Source organism: Phyllobates terribilis, unplaced genomic scaffold, assembly GCF_046119375.1.
Source record: "Phyllobates terribilis strain yellow unplaced genomic scaffold, ASM4611937v1 Scaffold_11__3_contigs__length_659146591, whole genome shotgun sequence".
NCBI lineage: Eukaryota > Metazoa > Chordata > Amphibia > Anura > Dendrobatidae > Phyllobates > Phyllobates terribilis.
Window position 1 is genome coordinate 233643260 of NW_027362771.1, and position 6000 is coordinate 233649259.

General features: G+C 42.7%; 1 protein-coding gene across 1 annotated transcript in view; it reads right to left on the reverse strand.

Annotated features, from left to right (window-relative positions):
* The window catches only part of TRABD (TraB domain containing), a 51914-nt gene extending 49460 nt beyond the window's left edge, over positions 1-2454 (reverse strand). Inside the window, exon 1 of the mRNA XM_073652117.1 lies at positions 2171-2454. The gene's annotated coding sequence lies outside the window, so the exon portion shown is untranslated. The remainder of the gene's footprint in view (positions 1-2170) is intronic.
* Positions 2455-6000: the final 3546 nt, after the last annotated feature.

A 6000-nucleotide genomic window follows, 5' to 3' on the forward strand; every position in this document is an offset into this window, starting at 1 on the left:
AAAAAAATTGAATGCATCTTAAAGGATATAGGCCAAATTCACACATTTGGTGGAAAGTATGCTATTAAGCTAGCCTGGAAATCAACTACAATACCAGCATGCGTTACTGTGGATGTGTATTCCATTGCAATGGATGAAGGCTGTAACACAGGGGTGGGAAACCTCCAGCCCACGATGCCCTTTTCTCCGGCCCCTGGGCAGATTCCCGGGGAACTAGTGCTCGCACCGACAGATGCATTTTGATGGCTGCCAGTCCTTTAATTACTTATTCTGCAAGCACACAGCGTTTACTAATGAACACTGCGGCGCGTGCAATGAATGATTAGATCCTCACGCTGACCAGTGCCAACGCCCGGATGTACTTTGTGAGTGGAGTTAACATACAAAGCACTCCTGTCCCACAGCAGAAAACAGCAAAGGCAGAGTCTCCTGTGATATACATACAGCAGTCTCCGTGTATCCTATATGATGTATATACTGCAGATCTCCCACTGCTTGAGTTCTATAAGTGAAATGTAAGCAGTGATGGATTTACCACTGTAAGATCTGCAGTGTAATACATGTGTTCGGTAAGACTAAGGCTATGTTCACACATTGCATTTTTGCAGCGTTTTAGTGATGTGTTTAATACAAATTTTCAGCTGCATTTTACAGCACCAGCAAAGGCTATGAGATTCCAGAAATCTCATCAACACACATTTGACTGTTTTGTCAAAAAGCTGCATGTCACTTTCAGAGTTTGTGCCATGGGTAGTGCAAAAGCGTCACAAATACGCAGCAAAAAACGCAAGTATCAGGTTTTGCTGCCAAAATCTGAGGAGGTTGAATTAGGTTATTTTTTTTATGCACTAAATTTTATCAGCATGCACAAGAGATAAGTGTACCCAGACAAAAACACAGCTTTCTTGAGGTTGCTTTTTGCTGCAGGAGATCAGGTTTTGCCTGCAGAAAAAAAAAAAAAAAAAAAAAAAAATGCAGCAAAAACGCAACGCAAGTGAACATAGCCTTACTACTGCGGAGTTCTTCACAAACCTTATCGCAGAGTCGCCTGCGCTCCACACCACCGCAAACCTGGAGAAACAGTCACAAGTAACATCATACATACTACCTAACATCACAGCCGCACCAAAGAGAAGCAGTTCCAGCCATTACATTAGGGGGGAGTTAATTGTTTGACCAAATATAGCAGGATCATTTTCAAGTTGATCATTTCGTACAGCCTCCAAAGGATGGTATAAGTATCCAAATGGCCCCTCCAAAGGTTCCCCACCCTTGCTGTAATAGATCGAAAAAGTAGTATCACAGCAGACCCAATATTTGCAATTTAAAGCAAAAGTTAATTTTTTAACTCACTCATTGACACGCTAGTTTGCTGTGGCACTTCAGTGTTGTGCACACCACACGGTGCAGCTCAGCCACAGCAATGTCCAACCACCACATGATAGTGACCATGGGCTGCACAATGTCTTGTCGAAGCTTTGGCCACATTTCCAGCCACACGGTCTGATCTCATACTGTAATTGCATTTATTCTATTTAATTGGAGTCTTTCAGGTAATAACAGCCTATTAAAACCATCCACAACATCCTATAGTAGGTTTCAGCATGGTTACATCCACGTTTGCTGCGGTTGATAGTTGCATAGTTAAACTTTGATTGCGTATGAAAATAAGTGACCCTAGGTTTCGCCATCACAGCTTCTTCTGGGGCTTGACTCCGTTTTTTATAACTCAACATTTATTTAAGTATAAAACAATATTACGCTTAATACATGACTAGGATGATCAGGACGGGATATTTGTTCATCTGCATGGAAGGACTACAAGCACAGAACCGGGGCACTTTGGAGACCTTCTAGCCTTCTGTGCACATAAAGGTGGCAATAGAAACAGTTACTCACACTGTGCCAACCTGTATGTGCCATGAAAACCACAGGAGCACCAACTTCAGCAGATGACATCACTTTTGTAACAAAAATGGAAAAGTGGCTAAACAGAAAAGCAGAAGCTAGCCAGGTGACTACTGAGGCCAGTCAGCAGGTGATTCTGCCTGGCTTCTACCACTCCACAGAACTCCCTCAGCTCCGGACACACAACACCTGTGGCCGCCACTGTGTGACTGTGACCACGAGAGCCCGGAGCCATATGGGAGCACACACAGGAAACACTCACTGAATCAGGCAGTGGATCCGAGCTCTGCTCCCGCTCCTCTCACTCTCTGGGATCCCCGGGCAGGCACTCAGCTGGAGCTAAAGCACGGCACAACATGCTGCACTAGTCATCTCTCCGGAGGGAGCCAGGAGCGGCGCTGCACAGCTTCCTGGGGCCTGTAGTCCTTACACAACACAAGCACTCATCCTTCTGAGGCATATATCATCTAGCCAGGACTTCAACACCCAGCATGCCTCGCGGCGCAGCCTCAGCTGTAGGGAGCCTCCAGTTAGAGATGGTGCTGTCAGCAGAACTTACAGCCAATCAGGAGAGGAGATGGACTAGTAGAGTAAATAGGCGGGGAAATGAATTGCAAGGTCACGTGTGTGATGACGCTCCTGTCTGGCTGACAGCTCATGCTGGATCCTAGTAGATAAAGGACCTTTGATGATGTCATGACCATGTGATCAGTCACATGTAGCAGGAGTCACCAAGCAGCCCTGCACCATGTAGGTGACGTAGCACACACATCCTCCATTGTGTGCCGTGCACATGATGCGATTAGGCCGCTGAGTACACACCCTGGACTCCTCAGATTCTGCTCCTGAGCCTTGTCCTGCTGATAGGCCAGAGCCATTATGCAAAGCCCTTAGCATGAAAGGCTGCACCTGGTCTGGTGCAGTGTCGCCCCCTACCCCTCAGGCCAGGCAGCTCACCCTATGTCCCTCTGTCTGTAGTGCTTCTTGTACTACGCTGCAGTCTCCTCTGTGTTTTGTTATATGTATTAACGCTACTATTGTTAAGTGCCCTCTGACTCCTCACTATTAGCCAGCATTATAGGGGTTAGTGTTCTTTTTCCATGAGGTTGCAGAGCTATAAAATAAAAGTGGAGGTTACACAACATCCCCGGGTCCAGCGCTGCTAGGATTATCGAAAGGCAATAGTAATGATGTCAAGACTACAGTGCACGTGACCGCTGCAGCCAATCACTGGACTCACCGGCCCGTGCTGTCTAGGCACAGCCGGCTCTTCCCAGCGCTGCTAGTGGTGATTGACAGGTCTCTTGCTATGTAAGCGTGAGAGTGAGACCTGTCAATCACCTGCTGTGAAGAACCATCCAGGGGCAGAGCCAGACTAGTCTTGTCTCCAGCTGTGGTCCCTGGCTGGATCTTCTAAGTACGCTTGCACATGGTTCTTGAAGGAACCCGGCAGGGAGGCTGTTCCAAACATCTTGGAGAACTAACCACAGATCTCCTGTGGACCTAGGTTTACACAAATCCTTCTGTCTCTTCATTTAATCCCAGACAAACTCAATGATGTTGAGATGAGGAATCTGTGGGGGCCGCATCATCACTTCCACAACTTTTTCGTCTTTATGAAATATTTCCATCATAAAGAGTAACGATCGTTTTTGTTTCATAAATCAATAGTGCACATGAAAATAAGCTCCCGTGTTATATTTCTTATCAGAGAAATCTGCTTCTTTCTCCTTCAGGACTGATCATTCTCAATTTATGAGTAAAATCTGTATTCAATGAAGACAGATGTTCCTATTACTGTAATAGGAAATAACAGTTGGTGCTCATAAAGTTCTATGCAGAGGAGAATGACGCAGATTTCTCTGATAAGATATATTACACTGTTTTTTTATTTACACTTGTACTATTAATTTATGGGCAAAAAATTAAAGTGATGGTTACTCTTCAACCATTCCAGCACCAGGCCATTTTACCCTATTACTTATAAGCCACATTTTGGGGTTTTATCATGCATGCACGTTTAACCCCTTCACACCATGGCCATTTTTTGTTTTTGTTTTTTCATCGCCTTCTTACCAGAGCCATAACTTTTTCATTTTTCCATTAATATAGCCTATGAGGGCTTATTTTTTTGCAGGACGAGTTGGACTTCAAATTTATCTTGTGATTGAGTAACACCATTGACTTTATTACTATATAGTGTAGTGGAAAATGGGGAAAAAATTCCAAATGCTGCGAAATTGCAAAAAAAGTGCAATTCAACAATTGTTTTTTGGGCTTTTTATTTACTATGATCACTATGTGGTAAAAATGACCTGCCAATATGATTTCTCAGGTCAATACGAGTACGAAGATACCAAACATGTATAGTTTATTTTTTCTTTATGTGGTGCAAAAAAATTCTGAAATTTGTATGAAAAAAAGTTTTTGCTTTTGTCGCCAATTGCTGAGACCCATAACGTTTTCATTTTTCGGGATCTGGGGCTAAATGAGGACTTATTTTTGTGCCCTTAGCTGACGTTTTTATTAACACCATGTTGGTGTAGATACGATGTTTTGATCTCCTCTTATTGCAATGTTGCGGTGGCCAAAATTCTGCCGTTTTGATTACTTTTTTCTCATTACACCGTTTAATAATTGGATTATTTTATTATTTTATTTGATATTTTGATAGATCGGACGTTTCTGAACGTAACAGTACCAAATATTTGTATTTTTTTATTGTTTTATTTTCAGTGGGGCAAAAGAGGGGTGATTTGAACTTTTGTGTTTGTTTGTTTTTTTTTGTTTTTTTTTTATATTTTTAAAAACTTTTTTTTTCCACACCTTTTACGGACTTCAGTTAGTCCCCTTAGAAGACTTGAAGCTGCGATCGTCCGATCGATTGTGCTATACATATCAGTGCATCAGCCCTGTTATGTATAGCATAAATCACGGTCTCCACAGGCCGGCGTTCACAGGAGTCATGACAACCCATTGGCACCCCGCGATCACGTTACTGGGAGACCAGAATGACGCGCTTCCGACTGAAGCGTGTTAAATCTCGCTGTCGGGGATTGACAGTGGGATTTAACTGGTTAACAGCCACAGTTGGAGCTCTGACACATGATTACCTGATCAAATCAACTGTCATGTGCGGGGAAAGATGCGGGCTCAGCATCGGAGCCCGAATCAAAGGTATGGACACGACATATGACGTAAATATACCTCATATGTTGTGAACAGATTTATGGCCCTAAAAATATGTTCTCATTCAGATATTCAAATTAATTTTACCTTTTCTTTGCTATACATGGGGTTAAATTGTCATGTCATTTTTAATATTCCTTTTTTGCTGACATCGGGAAAATGTAAAGAAAAGCAGCAAATAAGTGTCTTTTTTTCACAATTTTTATGATCACAAAGGATCGCTGAAAATATTTTTAATTGCGTTCCTCTTTCTGTAGAAATTATTTTCATATGCTGGCTATGTTTTTCATGGGGGTGGGGCTAAAACAGCAATTTAAATAGGCAGTATCTCTTAGCTTTGCTTATTTATGCTTTTGTTTCTTTTATATTTTTGTTTTTTTTACTTAATTTTCATTTATTTCACAGACTATACCCCACACAAGGTTTTAAAAGACCTTTGGGGGGCATTTTAATATATTATTACATTATTATGATATTTAATCCCAGCTACAGGGGAAGTTTAACTTCCTGGCTACATAGCTGACCTGACTTGGTATCCTAGGACCCAGCAACTCCTACTCTCTCCCTACCCCCAATGATCACATGCCACTGGGTTCGGGGAGGGGGGTAAATATGGTAATAAACTATGCTTGTCTTCTTTGTGGCTAGTCTGGCTGTGTCTGACAGCCGGCTCGACGCCCTCACAGATGCACAATCTTGTGCAAGCTGCTTACACTTCATTGACGCTTGAAAACGTCAGTGCACAGTAAAGTATGGACCGCCTGGAGATTTATAGTCTGTGGGCGATCCAGAAGTAGGTAATGACACTAGCTGTATGTCTGAAATCATTGTCCTACTGAAGAATACATTTGGAGTCAATTAGATGCCTGCTTCCTCACCCATTCCTTGTAGATTGTGAGCCCT